The following is a 20,204-nucleotide window of genomic DNA, read 5'->3' as shown; positions in this document are numbered from 1 at the left end:
GTCCCCTGGAGGAGGAAATGGCAACCCCCTCCAGTATTCTTGCCTGGAGAATCCCATAGACAGAAGAGCCTGGCAGTCAGCGGTCCATGGGGTCACAAAGAGTCGGACACGACTGAGCGGCTGAGCAACAGCAGCACACAGCAGAGTCTCACACGCTGTCCCCTGGTGTGACTGGCTCCAGATGAGTTTTCTGCAGACAGCTTCAAGCCCTGGCCTGGCCCCTCCACCCCGTGTGTGGTCTCTCCAGGACTTGGTTTCCTTGTCTGTGAAACAACAGGGTTAGCATCTTATCTCGCAGGTTGTCACGAGGCCAGAGGGCTCTCTGCTTCTCCCTGTCTCTTTGCATAGATGGTCTTCTTGTGCGTGGGAAATGCACTGTCCATCTCACTTTCCCAGAGAAATCTACACAGTGGAGCCTGTGTTCCTCAGGAAGGGGCTGGAGTCCCTTGTCCTTAGAAATGACCACAGACTCTAACCAAGTGTTCCCAGGTCCTAATCAAGCCCTGGGAGATACTTTAATCCACTCAGTGGGGCTTGCTGGTTGACAGCTAACCACAAGTGATCTCTCTAATTAGTAGTCTCAGGATATCAGCACACAAGCTTCATGAACACCCACCCGTATATATTCCTAGACTCCCCGGCTTGTGTGTATCAGGCATTTAAACACAGGGAGCCACCATCCTAACCATGGTCATTGCTACAGACTGGATATTTGTGTCCCCACCCCACCCCCATTCCTGATCCAGTGTGGTGGTACGAGGAGGTGGGGCCTGGAGGTCATTATATCCTGAGGGTGGAGCTCTCGTAAATGGGGTTAGTGCCCTTAACGAAGATGCAGGGGTCTCTTGCCTTTTCTGCCATGTGAGTTCACAGCAAGAAGGTGGCCTTCTATGAACCAGGAAGTGGGCTCTCAGCACACACCAAATCTGCCAGCACCTTGATCTTGGGCCTCCCAGCCTCCAGAACCATAAGAAATAGATGCTTATAAGTCACCCTGTCGAGGGCCTTCTGTCCTAGCCACTCATGTGGATGAGGATAATCATCAATCACATCATCGCCATCATCACCTTCACCCTCAACACTGTGACCATCACCACTGTCATCCTCAAAACCAGCTCATGTCACCCCTCCCGTGTGCCTGGTGCTGTTCCAGGCGGTTTACGGGCGTACCTTATTTCACTGCGTTTCACTTTATTGCGCAGCATTTTGTATAAAGTGAAGGCTGTGGCAAGCCTGAGCTGAGCAAATCTATCAGCTCCATTTTTCCAACAACATTCACTCAATCCACGTCTCTGTGTCATATTCTGCTAATTCTCTCCATATTTTGAACTTATTATATCTGTAATAGTGATCTGTGATTAGTGGCATATGCTATTGCTTTGATGTTATAGCATTGTTAACAATAAAATATTTAACAATGAAATATTTTTACTCGAGTTAAGAATTGCTTTTTACCTTGCACATTCTTTAAGGCTCGGGTCTTGTAATAGTAATAATAATAGTAATGGTATTGCAATCCAGTAGACTCGAGCACAGTGTGAACATAACATTTTTATTGAAGCAGAGTAGATTTACAATGTTATATTGGTTTCAGGTGTACAATATAACTTTTATATGCACGAGCAATAAAAAAATTTGTGCAACTCTTCATTGCAATGTTCGCTTTCTCACAGCGTCTGGATCTGAAGCCGCTGTGTCTCCAAGGTGTGCTTGTATTCACGCTAATTCAACACAACAACCTTTTTAGATAGACACATTATTACAGTTACGTCCTCCCTTATTTTACAGATGGAGAAACTAAGGCACAGAGAGGGTAAGAAATCTGCCCAAGGGCCCCCAGCTAGAAAGCCAGAAGCCTGGCAGTTGGGCATGAAGAGTTTATGCTCTTGACGTTCACTCCAAATTGCTGTGCAGCTGGAGGGGCCAAAAGAGAAAATTCCATTGCATTTCCAACACAGCCTTTCAGAATAGTTGAACACACTCTATCTTTTTTTTTTAATTTAGAATTTATAATCTATATTTAAAGAGTAAACTCCTCAAATTATAGGGGAAACAGCTCTTATGTAGGCAGAGGTGTGCACGCTGAGCTGAGGTGTGTGTGTGTGCCTGTGGGCTAGTTTCATTCAGACTAGCTCATCTGATCCAGAGAACTAGGACTGGTCCACATATTCTGCCAAGTCAAATGGACTGGTAGCTGAGGCCATTGCTCTCCTGGAGAGGTCTATGGACAACTTTTATGAGCATCCTTGCAGAGCACATTGATTATTTTAATTTTTCCCACCTTTGCAGCAGAATTCTTGCCTGCAGAGTACCCTTCTTGCCTTAAAGGTGTGTTGAAACCCGGCTTCTGCTCACAAGCCTCAGTTCTGCTGCCTAAAATAACACTCCAGGATGCTGGCAAGGGAATAGTACACTTCCTGCGAGTGTTCAATCCACATTCTCCCAAAAATAACACGGAGACTGTTAACACCTGCACTTTCCAACGCTTCCTCGCTAACAACGGAGATTAATGGGCTCCACTCAGAACGGACCTCTCTGACCTCATCTATGAAGTCGGCGAACTCAGGAAATTGCCTGCTAATCCAAATCTTGATAATCCCAGCATTCTGACATTCTTTTTTCCCTCCCCCTTTGCAGCCCCCAAGTGCCCCATCTGAACTGAATTACAGCTTTCAAAGTTTTGATAAGATACTAAGCAGATTATGCTCCACAAATAACTTCTAACGTGGATTGTGCAGATTTGTTGAGTGGAGAGATCAGAAATGATGCAGTTTAACAGAATGAAAAGTGGCCTGATTAACCCCAGAGAGTCGGTCCATTAGCAGAAAGAAGGAAATAAGAGGAAGGAGGGGAAACGGGAGGATGGAGGTCTACCAGGGGCAGTTCTTTGTCCTGTTGCAAATGTGTCAGGGGGGTGGTGAAGATGGCTGTGAGGTGCCTTGTGGACCACAGAATCCCCATTCACGCACGCCACCTCAACCCCCTCATGTAACCGTCCACAGTAGGTCCCTGGAGGCCCGTTTGTAAACAGGTGAGGCAAATGAGGATACCCAGGGAGAGCCTGGGCTTGAACCCCAGTGTCCCAGTTTCCCTCCAGTCGGCTCTGAGCTCCTTCATGTTTCCGTTGCAGAGCCCACTCCTGGCACACAGTAGGTGCTCTTTAAATGCACCATGAACGTCAAATAGCCTGCACTGGTCCCTCCCTCTCTCAACTGATGAGATCTGTGATCTCTCGGTTCTAGATTCCCTGAAACTTATGCCTACCTTGCCTGTTACTTTACTCCCGCGGAAGCGCCTGTTAGACATTTCCATTCATGCTTGGGCAGTATATGCCTGAGAAAAATCTTCAAATGTTTGAAAGGGTTGATGAGGGGAACGTTATCCTCCCACCCACGTCTGTTCCCAGGTGGCCGGCACTAACACTGCACAGAGGTTCTCCACCTCCTGGTGCAGGTGGATTTCCATCTCCAGCCCCCAGGGGCTGGGGGATCAGGTGGCAAGTGCCGACCAGGGACTTGTGAGCAGAAGTGACGTGTTAGGGACATCGCTGATGGTCCAGTGGTTAAGACTCTGTGCTTCCAATGCAAGGGGTGAGGGTTTGGACCCTGGTTGGGGAAGTAAGATCCCACTTGTCTCATAGCATGACTCAAAACAAACAAAAAAAGTGACACGTGTTACTTCCAGGCTGGAGCTCACTGTCAGCGCAAGACCTCCAGAGCTCTCTGATGAGATGGTGATGGCTCCATCAGCCTCCATCCCTGAGTGATCTATGAGCAGAGAGCCCCTGCTGTCCTGTGACCGTCGTGTACAGATGAGAACCAAACGTCTGTCACTTAAGCCACTTAGACTCCAGGCATGGTTAGTTACTGTAGCATCCACGTGCCTCTCTTGACGATACACCCAGCTTCTCAGATCCCCCTTTGGAAGCACCCACTCTTACCATTTGCTTAATATCCCTCCGGGTATAACCAGAACATGTAGCAGCTGTGCTCTCTCTTGCTTTTATTTTTAATTTTCAGTTACTGTATCTTGGGGATATTTCCATATCAGTGTATAAATACCTGCCTTATTCATTTTTTGAACAACTAAATCATATTCTACCCAAAGTACATATCGTCATTCATTTAAACAGTGCCCACTTGTTGGGCATTTAGTTTCCAGTCTTTGCTACTCCAGTCCTGCAACGAATGACCTTGTATGCGATTATATCTCAGGCCGTTTCATCGCTAGAGCAGCTGAGGCGCTCTCTTTCTTCATTTATAACATGGAAATAATACTAGGGCCCACGTCTCAGTATGAGTGAAGTGCTCTAGCATGAATGCATATGTAAAAAAATCATTTTTATTATTGACTTTTGGGTAAACCAGCGAGATCTAAAGAAGCAAAACAAATTTCCTACATGGAATAACATTCAGCGAAGGAAGGGACTGAAAATGTTAGTGTCACGTTATCATTTTTTCCTTCTGAAATTAATTTTTTATTGGAGGATAGTTGCTTTACAATGCTGTGTTGGTTTCTATTGCACAGCAAGATGAATCAGCCATACATACACGTATGTCCCCTCCCTTTGGGACTTCTTCCCCTTTCACCAGAGAGCATGACCTGGAGTTCCCTGTGCTAGAACAGTGTACTCTCAGTCCTTACCTATGTTATGCATGGCGGCAATAGGGTGTATGTGTTCCGGCCTCCCAGTTCTTCACGCCTCCCTCATGTTGTTACTAAGATTCGTCCATCATCACTGAATAAGCCACATACAGCGGGTTTCCTTCCTCTGCTCACCCGCTTGTTCCTCCTCTCGCTTGGCGGCCTTTATTTTCTGAGCATCTGCTGTGTGTCCCCGTGATGCTGCGACAGAGAAAACCAAGGGGCATCACACACAGAAGCACAAGCTACCGCCATCCCCATTTGACTTGAAAATCAGAAATAAAACTAGCATCATTTTCTGTACCGCCCAAGACTTTGCTCAACTTGGCTGCTTTATGCAGATGTGTGCAAGCGTCGTGACAGGCAGTTTAGAACATTTCACCACCTCAAAAAGAAGTCCTGTACCCTTTAGCGACCTTTCCTATTTCCCCATCCCCCAGCCCAGTCAGCCGCTCAGTCTGCTCCCTGTCTGTATGGATTTGTCTGTTCTGGACGTCCCGTATCCATGGAATCATACAGCGTGGGCTTCTGCGTCTGACTTCTCTCCCTTGGCAGTGGTTTCAAGATTCACCCACACTGTAGCTTGCGTCAGTGTGCCCTTCCTTCCTGGGACTGAGTCCTGTTCCATTATGGGCGTGGACGACTTTCCATTCATCCGTTCACCTCTTTTGATGGACGTGTGAGTTGCTTCCACTTTTCGGCTCTAGTGAATAATGGTGCTGTAATTGTCTGGGTACAAGTGTTCACGTGGGCAGATGTTTTCAGTCCTGTTGGGTGTGTGCTCAAGAGTGGAACTCCTGGGTCATGTGGTGAGTCTACATTTCATTGTTTGAGAAACCACCAGATGATTTACCAGTAGCCATACCATTTTCCCTTCCCACTGCAGAATACAAGGGTTCCACCTTCTCCACATCCTTCCTAACACTTGTTATTATCTGACTTCTTAGAATGACTTCTCTTTCCTGCCCTGAATCCAGAGGGAAACAGTATCTAATTAAGGAGGAGCATCATAGTTAAAAAGCCTGTTCCTGCTGTAAGTCTCCCATCAGTTGCTGACATTTCTGTAAGGTGTGACACTCTGTAAAGCATCTACAGATACAGAAACTCACAGAACCTTCCCAAGATCTCTGGGTGTTGGATAGGAGAGGTGTTATTCCCATTTTACAGATAAGGAAACTGAGGCTCACACAGGTTCTAAGCCACCTTAAGTTCACACCGCAGGACTAGAACCCCAGGTTTTCCAACCCCCTGTCCAAGCTTCTCTCCGTTACAACCCCAGGCTCCCCTGGGAGCCCTGTTTGAGGCATTTCATCCATTACACTGGTCAGGTTGACCAGTTGCTCTGTAATTAACTACTCAGAGGAAATAAGAACAGCCTAAGGCTGCCATCTTAGATGCTGGCTTAATCAAAAGTTTTAAATTAGTTCTGAGCAGCTTGGTTGCGAAAGCAAGATTGAGCTTTTTGTAGTGACTTCCAGCAGTGAGGGAAGAGGTCATGCCACCGAGGCTCTATTGTTTAGCATCTCAGGGCCCCAGCTCGTCACAGGAAATCCACAGCAAGGTGAAGGCCATGCTTGCCAAGTCTTTGAAAGCAGTTCCTCCTGCCAGAGAGTTCCTTACAGAAGCCACAGTCCACCCAGACTTCCCGGGGCACTTTCTGCAGAACAAAGAAAAACTGTATTTTTCTGGACCAGACGCAGTGCAGAGCTTGATATTCCTCAGTGGAGGTGAAGCCTGAAGTGATGTCCAGGGTTTGAAAACAAACCGAGTAAAACTGGGAGCTGCAGGGATGTCCCCTAAGAGTGTCGGTTAATAGACGATGGCCCGTGGATTAGACACAATCCAAGCATCCATTAAAACATTCTATGTGAGAAGGTGCCTATGGCCTGGAAAAACACTTATGGCATCTGAGGAGGTGAAACCAGTGGGTAATGACATAGCTGGTTCTCAGCTGGGGAGAAATGCCTGTATGGCAGCATCTGGAGGCACTTTCGGTTGTTAAAAGTTGAGTGAGTTCTTGGCACGTGCAGGCAGCCGAGTACCACCAGACATCCTGAAAGCTACAGGGCAGCCCCTTACAACAGATGATCATCCAGCGCAAATGACCGTCGGGCCGAGGCGGAAAACCCCTTCCCATAATATGCACCGTACGATTCCCCTTCTTATCGCATAGAAACGGCATAGATGATCAGAAGAGGGACACCAAGTACACAGTTGCTTTCTTCTCGGCTAAGGGAGAAGGTAGATGACATGAAATTTTTAGGCTCTTCTGTGGTTTCCAATCTCTATGAACAAAAGGCATTTATTACTCTGCAGTCATTTAAAAAGTAAAATAAAACGATACCATGACAGTGACAAATAGGGGAGCTCCGTCGATGAGAAGTTGCTCGTCTCAGTTTCTCAAGCTCAGCTGGGTCGCGACCAGCCCATGGTTTGTGGCTGAGTCATGGGATCTCTCCCCGCCTTGGTGTCCTCTTCCGAAAGCTGATGTTTCATATCTGCACTTTGCTTCTTCCCGCTATCATTTTTCTTCCCTCTTCAAATTCAGTGTAGCAAACATCAGTTATGCTTCTGCAGTGAGAAGACATTCCTAGGAACTGAGGGCTCTAGGGATGAAGGAGGTCCATGCCAGGGCCAAAGTGAACCCTGATGTAAGCACGGACTCCGGGTGAGGATGACGGGTCAGTGCAGGGTCAGCAACTGTGACACAGGCGCCGCTCGGGGGTGGGGGGTGCTGGTGGTGAGGGAGGCTGTGCCCTCAGACAGGGCCTCCAAGCACAAGAGAGCTTCCATGTCTGCACATTGACAGCAGTTATTCATTTCAGGGGTTCTTGGTGAGGTTGTGAAAGTGAAGTCCCTCAGTCGTGTGCGACTCTTTGCAACCCGTGGACTGTAGCCCACCAAGCTCCTCTGTCCATGGGATTCTCCAGGCAAGAATACTGGAGTGGGTTGCCATTTCCTTCTGGTGAGGTTAATAAACCAATGTGGGGCAATGGCTGCACATAGTAGGTCCACAGCAAATGCTTTTTTTACTCTCCTCTAAGGCTATGATACGATAGTCCAATGATAATTCTTATTTTCTTTATAATTTAATTCATGTACTCTTCATTCACTCATCAATATTAATTTGAATGCCTACTATGTGCCAGGCACCGTACTGTGTACTGACAGGTCAGCAGCAAGGAAAACAGCATTTCTCTCTTACCACGCACCTCTTATTGTGTGACAACTCACCTCCAACTTGGTGGCTTAAAACAACCAACAATTACTACCTCCTCATTTCTGAGGGTCAGGAACTCAGGGACGGCTTGGCCGGTGTTTGGTGGGGATGCATGCGGCTGGACTGTGGTGGGGCTGCCTTCCCATCTGATGGTTTAGCTGGGGCTGGAGGGGCTGCTCCCTGGTGTGGCCGCCGGCAGGAGGCCTCAGTGCTTCCCCTCGAGGGCTCCTCCAAAGGGCTGCTCGAGCATCCTCCCAGCAGAGCCGAGGGCTCCCCTGGAGGGAATGAGCTGAGAGAGACCAGAATAGAAGATGCAACGTCTTTAATGACCAGGTCTCTGAAGTCACACCGTCATTTCCACTAATTCTATTTGTTCGATGTGAGTCATGACCTCTGGCCTGTTCTCAAGGGGAGAAGACTTGGTTTCCATCTCTTGAAATGCCAGCCAGATTCGCTCACGTGGAGATGCCATTTGCCAAGTTTGGCGATGGTGTTCAGTTACGTAACCACCCCTGAGATCAAGATGGAACACCTACCACCCTCCAAGCTCTGCGTGCGCCTTCCAGTCAGCTGACGGCCCTCCTCCCTGTCACCAAGCAACACCCATCTGCTTTCTCTCACTATTGATTACTCCTGCCTGGTTAGGACCCTAACCCAAAGGAAGCCACCCAGCGCGCATTCTTCCGCGTCTGGCTTCTTTCACGTCGTGTTTGAGCGGTTCGTCCGAGCTGTTGTTTCTTCAGTTGCCGAGCGGCATTGCACTGTAGGGACGGACCGCAGGTTGTGTATCCCGTTGCCTGTCGGGGCTCTCTGCTCATGGTCGTCGGCTGCGACTTTGTCCCTGTGCCAGCGTGTAGCCGGTCTCCTGTTACCGAACCACACCCCTTTGGATTTTCTACTTCCCTGGGGGGCTGGCTCAGGGGGGCTGGCTCAGAGGGCCTGGCACAGGCCACATGCATCTCTTCTGTCCAGTCTAAGCTTCTCGAGACGCTGAGAACTTAAAAGCTGGGTATTCCTCTTCTCTGGGCTGATGGAGAGGTTGGAGGAGGGAAGGGCTGAGATGCTCCAAGTGAGCATCTGTGAGATAATTAGGTAGGTTCCTACCCAGTAAACATTGCCACATGTTGGAGACTTGCAAGTTAATCCAAGGAGCCTCGTGCTAGGGGTCCAGCCTGGAGCCCCACCAGCGTCTGCACAAACTGGGGCTGGATCTCCTGGGTTTGCAGCAGAGTGTCCAGCCTCTGTGGGCGAGAGAGGGGCCAGCAGGTGCTGCCTTGCTTTGTCCTCAAGTCTTGGACACTGAGGGCCACCTCCTGAGTCCAAGAAGCAGGCTCACTCAGGGTTTTTCTCATAGCTGGCAGCAGCTTCTGGTGGGCCATGGGTTCCCTGGGAAATGAGCCCTGAAACACAGAGGTTTCTCTTGAGAGTTCTGATAGTATCTCCCTGTGTTGGGAGTTGGTGGGGGTGAAGCACTGCCCAGGGTGGGGAGGTTGGATTGTAAGGTCATGCTCACAAAGCCCTGGCCTGTCCTGGGAGGAGCTGTCCTGGATCTGAGGTTTGACTTGTCACTATAGGTGGGCATCTGAGCAGGCCTTAGCAGCAGGCCATCAATGGCCCCTGGGGGGAGGGACAGGTGGGCGCAGAGGGGCCAGACGGGGCTGCACATCACTGCCAGCAGGCCTGCTCGTCACCTGGCCCCCAAGGAATGCTTCCTTGAGCATGCCGCAGGGGTAGACTTGAGACGTTGTGACAGAGAAACACGGCCAGGAAGCATAGAAACTTCGCTCTCTGGCCCTTTAAGGAAACCTTTGAGGGAGGGAACCATCCTCCCTGATCTATTATCCGTATAGTACACCAAGACCAGCATTAAAAAGATAAATAAACGAGGATAAAAATGATCACCGCACACAGCTCTTAGGGAGGTTGGTGTCGCCCCATGAGCCTCTGCTCTGGGTTCTGAGATCTAGACTGCCTGTCTGAGTCAGGGGGTAGGGGGGTGGTAACAGCCCTCAAAACTTGGAGGCCCCGCTTCTTGGTGATCATTTCCCCCTCCCCTCATCCCTGGTGGGTGCCAGCACCCATAAGCACAGAACCCAGCCTTGAAAGCCTGAAGGAGCAGGACTTCGCGAACCCGTTTGGAAAGCCCCAGACATCCATCTTGAGGCAGCTGAGTGCTGAAGGCCGCGAGGTCTCTGAGCAGCGTGGTTGAGGGCCCTTGGCCAGGCCAGCCCCGGGGGTCCTGGCTCAGCGTTTTCCCTTCTAAGTAGTTCCTGCTGTGCTTGAGCAGGAACAGCACAGGCTGAGGGCAGCGGCTTTCAGGTTTGGGAAACTGGCACAATCCTCCTCCTGCCACCACCGGGCACAGGGCTGGGCCCACGGGAGGGGCCGGGAGTTCTGATCCCGTGGGGCTGGGCCGGAGGCTGAGACGGTGCATTTCTTACAGGCTCCCAGGGGCAGGGGATGCTGCTGGCTGGGGCCCTATCTCTGAGAACCATTGCTTTAGACCACAGAGTTCTTGAATGTGCGAAATCACGGAGACCAGGGTGGCTGGTCTTGCCATGCCTCCCTCCCGGCCTGAATCCTTAATTATTTAGTCTATTATTTATTTAGCTGGATTCCCCATTTACTTTTTAAATGCATGTATTTCAAAAAGGAAGCTCTGCCCCTTACTGTAAACAGAAAACCAGCATCACCACACAGAAACAGTAACTCTGCTGATAAAAACTGAAAACGAGATCACTGCTATGGAGTTCAGGCCAATCACCACCTCAGCCCTGCCCTCCTTCTGTTAGGGGCGCGGGGTGGGGCCCAGTGACTCCTGCAGGCGGAGGGGTTCCAAGCACTGAGTGAAGGGTCTCTCCCAGACTTGATCAGAAGGATGCGAAGCAGCGCCCTCTTTGGAGGAAGGGCAGTGTCTCTCACTGTGGGGGTCAACGTGATTCACTGCCCAGTGGACCCGCCGCACTTTGGCCAGTGCTGACCTCGGGTGTGGCCACTTTGCATGTCCCCTGCAGGATGGCCGTCCCAGTCGGCAGTGATCTCGTGGGTTTGCTCCTCTGCACCTTGGCTCTCTGCCTGGCCTGCCGGCATGCACCTCCACTGGGGAAGTGGGCATCCCTGCCCGTGTCCTGCAGCGGCTGCAGCACCCAGCACAGGGCCTGGCAGGAGAAGCCCTCACCCCGGTGGACAAGGCAGCTCCCTTCTTAGGGGGTGATGCTGGGCTCATGGCACTTCTCCCTGGGGATGTCCCTTCCCAGTGTTCCCGTGTCCTCTGAGCAAGACCCCAGGAATCCTTGGGTTGCTCTGATGTCTTTGTGGGCAGGAGCCCAGGGCCCCTCGGGGCCCTATTTCTGTATCCAACCATCTCTCCGCTGGACCACAGGCCCTTGCACAGGCCAGGCCCTGGCAGGACAGGACGGGCACACTGGACTGGGGAATCACAGAGAGGTTGATGAAGGGCAGGGTCCACGGAAACTAACAAGCGCCCTGAGTCTAGAACCTGGAGCCTTCCCCAACCTCCTCCTGTCAGACTCCACCCTCTTACCACCCTCTGCTCCTGCCAGAATCTCTCATTGACCAAACTCAGCTGGAAGCCAGAAGCCAGAGGAGTCCACTGGCTCCTTCAGAGGGGGCCCTGGGCAAGGAGCATGGGAGAGGGGACGAGCAGAACAGGAAAAGGATGACCGACCCAGGTGGCAGATGGCTCACAGTGGGCGGCCTGCCTATGTCCCCTCCACCAGCCTGTTTCTCCAGCCTGCTCAGGGCTCTCAACCACCCCTTCCCTTCTCTGCAGAGGTGCCCTTGGCCCAGTGGAGGCCCTGAGAGGGAAACTGTGCCCACCCCACAGTCCCAAGGCCTGGGCCAACAGCTGACTCAAGGTGAAACCCACTCTAGTATGTAGCCCCCACTCTGGAGAGACCATCTCCTGGCCAGCCCCCTCCTTCTCTCCCGGCCCCGTCTCCACCACCGGAAAACCCTGGGTGGTTATGCACTTCACCATTTCCTGTGTCACATTCTGAGCACCAGCAACTTACCTGAAAAAAGAGAGAAGTGGGTTTCAGAATGACGTCGAAAGGGATTCTATCTGAGAAATAGAGGTCGCCTGTGTAATTCTACGATGAGCATCTGTACAGAAGCAACATGTCCACAGGTCAAAAGTGCTTCCCTCTCAGCTGGGATGATTCTCATTTTTACTTATTTGTATCTTCTAATTTGTCTTCAGTTGTTTCATTGACAGACTTTTTAATGAAAAGATTTATACCATTAAAAAGAAGGCATAGCACATGCAAGCAAGAATGATGCTGTGAGAGGGAGAATAAATCGGGTCTAAATTATAAAACAAGAAATAATTTACAAGATATAAAGAAATTTGGGACTTCCCTTGGCAGTCCAGTGGTTGAGATTCTGCAGCCTCCACTGCGGAGGGTGTGGGTTCAATTCCTGCTTTGGGGACTAGATCCCACATGCTGTGGGGTGTGACCCCCCAAAAAAATTAGGTCTAATTTAAAAAGTGTGTTTTGTTGTTCAGTCGCTGTCATGTCCAACTCTTTGCGACCCCATGGACTGCAGCATGCCAGGCTTTCTCTGTCCTTCACCAACTCCCAGAGCTTACTCAGACTCATGTCCATCGAGTCAGTGATGCCATCCAACCATCTCATCCTCTGTCATCCCCTTCTCCTCCTGCCTTCAGTCTTTCCCAGCATCAGGATCTTTTCCAATGAGTCGGTTCTTTGAATCAGCTGGCCAAAGGACTGGAGCTTTAGCTTCAGCATCAGTCCTTCCGATGAATATTCAGGATTGATTTCCTTTAGGATTGACTGGTTTGATCTCCTTGCTGCCCAAGGAATTCTCAAGAGTCTTCTCTAGCGTCAGTTTGAAAGCATCAGTTCTTTGGCCCTCAGCCTTCTTTATGGTCCAACTCTCACATCTGTACATGACTACTGGAAAAACCATAGTTTTGATAATACAGACCTTTGTTGGCAAGCTGTCTTGCTTCTTAATATGAAGTCTAGGTTGATTTATAAATCAAGTCTAATTTATAAAGCAATGAATTAATCATTTGCATATTTCAGCAATTCCAAAATTTGAACAATTCTTTCTAGCAAGTTTGTCATGACTTGCCACACAGGGGATCCCTACTCATCCGAAAGTCAGAAGCAGTGGCTGAGAATATCGGATGGACAGGGAAGGCCCTCCAGGAGGAGCAAGCAAGCAGGGGAGAGGCAGGCTATTCCAGCTTCAAACTGGAAATAATCATATTAATAACAGCAGCTAGAATTTTCTGAGCTTTTGCTTCATGCCAGTCATGGCTCTTAAATTCTTTCCATGGATTAACTGCTTTCGCCCAACAGCAGCCCTCTGAAGCAGATACTGTCATTGTCCCATTTTACAGAAGACTCACTAAGAGTGAGGCAGCAGGTCGTCAGGGGCAGAGCCACGGCCGGGACTCAGGCTGCCTGCCCAGAGCCTGTGTCCTTTGCCGTCCTAAACACTGGATGGCCTGGAGCAAGCCTAGCTCTCTGTGGGACTTTTAAAGTGTCTGAGTCCCAAACTTGGACCTAGGCATGGGCATAATGAACCCTGTATGCCATGGAAACCACCTCAAGAGTTCTTGGAAGTGTGTACAATTTTCTGACTTCTTTCCAAGCTGTAAAAGTTCAGCTAATGGAAAGGGTGGGCTCAAAGAATTAAAAAATCTACAATCTCAGGGAAACTAACGAGCGTTGCGGCCTCGTCTTCCTGACAGAGGCTCCTGGAGTTTGTAACATGTCACCTGGGTGTCAAACAGCACACGTCAAAACCCCCGGGGCCCCCGCTAAACCGAGCAGGCCAGGAATAAAGTCGGGGAGGAAGGAAAGGGGGACAAGTCTGGGGGTGGGGGTAGGGCAGAGTGCAGATCAATCAGAGCCGGTGAGAGTCAGAACTGATGGAGACCAGCCAGTGCCAGGGGCTCTGCTAAGCACTAAAAAGATACGGTTTTTCCTCAACCTGTCCACAAAATGAATTAGGTCAGAAGCATCATCTTCACGTCTCCATGTTATTGAGGTTGAGGAAACTGAGGCTCAGAGACGCTGAGTAAGTCACTCAAGGTCACACAGCTGGTGCATCAGTCAGGACAGTTGAGGTTCTGATGAAGTTTAAAAAAAAATTAAAATCAACCCTCAAATCTCAGTGTCTTAAGAAGACAGAGGTCTGATTATATTCCTGTCCCGTGCTCGTCCTAGGTTGTTGGGAGCTCAGGTACCCCTGATGGATCAGCTGCTCATTCCAGGCTTCTCTAGGGAAACAAGCACGTCTCAGCCAATGCGTAGGCAGAAGCATTGTCTCACGGGCCTCAGCTCTGAGCAGAGCTTATCTGCCTTGCCTTGATATCAAGCCACTGAAAGCACAGCAAACCTCCTCCCAAGAGTAAAACAAGATCCTTTCAGGGGTAGGACAGCTCCCCAGGGGGTAAACTTCCCACTCAGCCCATGCATCAGTCAGGTTCAGGCTCAGCTGCTACAACAAACAGGCCCCTCCAGATGGTGGCAGCTCACATCTGTGGAGCCCAGCTTCTCTCTCGGGTGGGCAGTCCAGGCGGAGGGACCCAGCTTCCTGCAGCCACTCTCCTGCTCTGTCACCTCCTGGGGATGCTTGTGCCCGTAAGATAGAAGCTGGGCCACACACCAGTGCCTAGACCAGGGCAGGAAGAGTGGATGTGAGGGACGCGAGGGTGCGGATCGCATCCCGACACGCACCCCCCCAGCCCAGCAAGAACAGCCACGTGACCATCCCCGGCAGAAGGTAGTGGGGTCTGCCTTGGCAGCCAAGTGTCCTCCTGAAGCTTTGGGGGGATTTTATCCCCAAAAGGAAGAAGGCGGGGCCCTGCGTTCTCCCGTCACCTCACCCAACTCTCTTGTTGAGCCTCCTGACACTGACTTCTCATCATGTCATCCTGGGTCTCCATCCCAGGTTACTGCCTGGCGAGTCATCTCCCCCTCCTCTGTGTCACCCTCCTGCCTGGGCGGCTGTAACAGAACGCTGCAGACTCGGGGCTGAGACAACAGACGTTTGTTTCCCACAGCTCTGGAGGCTGAAGGTCCGAGATCAAGGCACCGGCAGGGTGAGTTCCTGGTGAGGACTCTTCCTGGCTTGCAGACGGCCACCCTCTTCCTGTGTCCTTATGTGGAGCAGGGTCAACGCTCCTCCTCTCTGCTTTGTTGTAGTGATTGCTGTGGTTTAGTCACTCAGGCATGTAAGACTGTTTGCAACCCAGTGGGCTGTAGGCTGCCAGGCTACTCAGTCCACAGGATTCTCCAGGCAAGAATACGGGGGTGGGTTGGCATTCCCTTCTGCAGGGGATCTTCCCGAACCAGGGATCGAACCTGCATCTCCTGCATTGGCAGGCAGATTCTTTACAATCTGAGCCACTGGGAAGCCCTCCTCTCTGCTTATGAAGTCATTAATCGCATCACGAGGACCCCACTTTTGTGACCTCGTCTAACCCTAGTCACTTCCCAGGGGCCTTGGCTCCCAATGCCATTGCAGTGGGACTAGGAGCTGAACCAATGGAGGAGGGGACACAGTTCATTCCACTGCAGCGAGACTTGAGAGCGTCTCTGTCTCATGACCAGCGCCACTGCCCACAGACCTCGGCTGTGCCAGGACAGTACCAACACAGGACACAACTCTATTGTTCCTTACAGATTGGTTGCTATTTACATGATTGATTACATGGGCAAGGGAAAGGAATGGAAGCTGGCCACCCCAGGGCCCAAATTCCACCCTGGGTGATGAATAAGCCTCCTTTCCAGTCCAGCCCCGCGGAGCTGATATACAGGAATGCAAATTTGTTATAAGCCAATGACCACCTCCTCGCCAGGTCCAAATATCTCCAGGGCTTCCCAGCTCCTTCCTGCAACCCACTGCCAAATTCAACACAGGCATCCACTTGGTAAATGTGCACCCAGACGTTCAAGGGTGCAAAAACAGAAAAGAGACCAAGCCTGGCCCGCTCTCACAGAGCCACCCCCTCTGGGCTGCTGAGAACATGGGGCTGAGGAAGCCCAGGGCTGTGTGTAATGGGATTCACGGGCTCAGCTTCCGACAAGCCTTGAGAACCTATTTTGGGGGATAAATGGCTCCTCAGAAAGGTTCACCCCTCTGTGCAAATGTGATTTCACACTCCACTCAAAACGCCCCAGGAAGTTGCAACAGAAAATGGGCGCTCAGACAGGCCCCTCAATGAACAGGTCCTTGTGCCCGGGTGATGGGCGGCTTGGAAAATTCACCTTGCTTGTCCTCTTTGCAACTGGACACACGCTCCTGCAGCCCAGTGGCTGAGGCATTGGTCACCTTCCTTCCTTGGCTTGTCACTGCGAATGCTCCATGTCCTTGCTGCTCCAGAGTCCTTTCCCATTTATCTAAACCTTTCTCTGCCTTCCCAGCCCAACTGTCTGCCACCTCCTCCTGGAAGCCCTCTGAGAACTGTCATTCAGCCCCATTTTCATCTCAACGTCCCACATGGTCCTCACTGTCCCATCCCAGCCAGCCTGCTTGACCATAGCTCTCTGCCCCTTGAGGGGAGGCCCCTGGGCAGAGTCACTTAGCAACTGTGGAATCCACCTGAGCGAATCAGTAGCTTCCTTACCCCAGGCAAGCCTTATGCTTCTCTCTGTGCCTCCGTCTCCCCGCTGCTGGGGGAGCCGGTAGACGGAGATGCTGAGCCCGGTGCCTGCCCCGCCTCCGCCTCAGCTCATGGGGCCTGTGTGTCAGCTCACAGCTGTGCTTAGCTGGCTGCCCCTCCTGCCCCGTCCTGAGAGTCCGGGCCATGTGGGAGAATGTGGAGGAAGGGGAGGCTGGACTGCATGGGGACGGGGGCTGCGGTCCAGGTTAAGGACTTAAGATGTTATTCCAGGGGACTGGGCAGGACTTTGGCCCAGGGAGTGACAAGGTCTGAGCTGCACCGGGAAGGTGGAGGGGATGGGTGTGGCAGGGTGGGAGGGGTGTCTATGAGGGTGGCGCACAGCTCTGAATGCAGAGCACCAGGCATGTCCCCCCAGGTCCCCTGTCCCCCGCTCCCCACCGCTCCTTGTGCCGGAGCTCACTCTGCTGACACTGAGCAGACCCCCCTTGCGTCTGCACTGTGGACAGGAGCAAAAGGCCCCGCTTTCCGAGCACCCAGGGGGATGCGGCTGGCTTCCAGCCAGGAGGTGATGCCAGGCTTCTCGTGGGGCATTCCTGGAAGCACACTCTGTGCCATGCCTGGCACACATAAGACAGAACCCCGACATCCACTGGGCACCCGTCCAGGAACTTGGGGAGTCTCTGAATCTGGGAACACCACCGTTTCTAAGACTTGCGGCTTCAGTGAGGTCCTGGGGAGGAGACACCAGGCCTCCTGGCTACTCAACCTGAGGCTGTGTGGCCTGGGGTGAGTGGCTTAACCTCCCTGGGCTTCTTCCTCTTAGTCTGTCCTCAAATTAAACCCTGCGATGAGGACTTGAATAGGGAGTATTTTTTGAGAGGTGGTCACAGGAAGAACACACAGGGAGTGGGGAGGGGCGATCAGGAGGGAAGGAGCCATTCAGTCATGTTGTCAGGACAGTTAGTAATGGGAGTTGTTGGAGCTTAAACCCACTGAGAACACTCTGGAAAACAAAGGAGAGCGTGCACTTCAGAGGCATCCAGGGCAGCGAGGGGGCTGAGGCATTCACACCCCGGGTTCCGTAATCCTTGGTGGGAACATCTCTTTGCAGCAGGGAGACTCCTCAGTTCTCCCACCCGCTTTATGGACCCAAAACTGACTCAGGACTTGACCCCACATCCTGGAGGGCAGGTGCTGGCTCCAGGGGTCAGGTCAGGGTGCAGGGAAGGAGTCAGAGTGAGGACCAAGAGTAGGGCACCCGCCACAAATAAAACGGGGGTCATTCCCAAGATCAGGGTGAGGATACGTGAGATGATGGTCTGTCAAGTGTTAGCGAGATGCTTGACATGGAAGGAAAAGTCAGCACATGTAAGCTCGTCCTCATTGTGCGAGTTTGGGGCAGGTCAAGTGGGGGATATTCCCTGACCTGGAAAGTGGAGGGAGGAGAGGGACCGGGGGTTCAATCCCCAAGGCTCTCCCTGCTGGGTCCCTAGGGGTCAGCTGCGTCTGCTCCTCCTGCCCCCCACACCCCCAATGCTGGACTCTGCACCGTCTTGGCGATTTCCGCGACAACACTTTGTAAAGAGTCTCCTTCTCTTAAAAAGTCTCCTGGACAGTCTCCTGTGGGGCCCTGACTGACCACTGGCTCACCTGTGTGAGTGGTGACTGCCTCTCATTCTCCATGGCCACCTAGCACCCTGTCTGTGTTCAGGGGGTCACCCTCCTTTCATGCTGAGAAGGGAGGAGGCAGAGACCAGGAGAGAAATACAAGTTCTGGGTAGTCAGTGTCCCGGCCCCGCTATGGCTGGGCTGTGGGCACATGGGCTGGCCTCCACCAGCCAGACACGCCCGCCCTGGACTTCAAGCTGGGAGCTCGTGGCCCCAAGAAGCAGGGGCCGTGGCTGGTTCTCTTTGGAAGGGTGGGCACTGGGGAGCTCTGCCTGGATCTCCCTTCATTAACAACTCACCTTCCTGGGCGCTGAGAGGATGTCCAGCGATGTACTCTCTTTGGGGATGGCCAGGCAGGACACATGTGGCCCAAGGGCATGACCTGTCTGTGCGTGGCACCCGCGTCCGACAACCCAGGCCACAGGGGTGCGATCCCAGCCCCTCACCCTGACTTGGTGCAGCTCTGAAAGAGCAGCCCAGCACCCAGCTCCCCACAAGGATGGCGGAGTCCTTGGCTGGGACTGCCTCACAGCTCAGCGTCCCCCTCCACTCAGTTCCTCTTTTCTTCTCCTCCCTCTCAAGGCCACTCCCTGATGACTGGCTCTCATGCTGACCCCACCTCAGTGTCTGCTCCCCGGGGTGCCCAGCCTCGGCAGTGGGGCAGGCAGCATCTGCCAAAGCCGTCAGGGTGGGCAGGGCTCAGCACACAGGCGCCGTGTGGGTGTCACCAGTTCTGTGCCCACAACTTCTGGGTCTGATTCCCCAGCCCCCCTAGTTAGCAGCGATCAGCCACAGCAGGATCTTCCAATAAATTCCTCTTCTCTTTTATCAGCTGGAGATGGTTTCTGTTGCTTTCAACTCGTAACTCTGACTGCCAGTTGATGCCCAACAGTTAAGTTCTCAGTTGCTAAGAGATCTGCGGCAGGACCTCACAGATGCCCATAAATGGGTTTTGGGGAAGCAGATGACCCTTCCCTGGCAGAGCCTGGATCCATGTGCGTGATGTTATGTTTATGCAAATTACACACATCATTTCTGGACGCGCACGTCCAGAGCTTCTGGTCAGATTCGCAGGGGCTTGTTGATTACAGCCAGATGTTGGTACCAGTGCCCCACCGTCCCTCCCCTGGCCTGGGCGGGCACTCTGGTCCACTTGGGAGGCTGGTCCTGTGCCTTAGACTCAATGCATGGGCGGAGTCCAGCCTCTTGAGTTTCATGCACACTCGCTATCTAATGAGGCAGCTCCTGGGTAGTCAGTTGAGAGCCCAGGCTCCTTCCGCCTTGTGGCTCCGCCCTTCCTGGGGTGCTGGAGGCCTCTGCACCCAGCACCCAGCGAGCAAAGAGAGCAAGGCAGGACCACACGTGTTTCTTTGTCAGTGGGTCCCCCACATCCCTTACTGCCCACCGAGTCCCACTCTCCCCCTTACTTGCCCGGTGGGCCTGGAAACGCAGGTCCAGGCTGGACAGCTTGCCCCCCCAGCAGCAGCTCTAACAGGGCAGGAGCTGATAGACAGTGAGCTGCCCGGGCCACCCACGGCGGGGGGCCGGAATGCAGCCAGAGCCCCAGGGAAAGGGCCCTGGTTCCACACGGTCCCCCGCAGTGGGGGCTTTGTCATCACGCTGGGGGTCAACTCAGACCTGCTGACTGAACGGATGGAGGAGCGAAGGATGAGTGAGCAAAGCCACCAGACTCTGTCAAGCCCAGGGACCATGTCCAGGCAGTTCTGGCTCCGAGGAAAGCATTCTCAGAACAGTCCTCCGGTCGAAAAGGGAAGAAGAGTTGGCTGGACGAGGATGCCATTTTTCTCTGAGACAGTGGAAGGAAGCGTTTGGATCCTTGTCCAGGATGTCCGGAGCCGGGCGGATGGATGCCTCGCCCCAGCCAGGCTCCTTCCCCGAGGCTGTGTGTTTACTCGGAAGGGGTCTGTTCCTGCTGCAGGACAGGTGTTCCGCGCACCGCCGACGGGATGTGCCTGGAGACCCAGCTCTCTTGCACTGGCTCGGCTGCCTGGAAATTGATGGCCTTTCTTGTTTCTCTGGTGGGAA

This window comes from Capra hircus, chromosome 18 (genome assembly GCF_001704415.2).
Source record: "Capra hircus breed San Clemente chromosome 18, ASM170441v1, whole genome shotgun sequence".
Lineage (NCBI taxonomy): Eukaryota > Metazoa > Chordata > Mammalia > Artiodactyla > Bovidae > Capra > Capra hircus.
The sequence above is the reverse complement of the archived record's forward strand: the minus strand, read 5'-3'. Positions refer to the sequence as shown.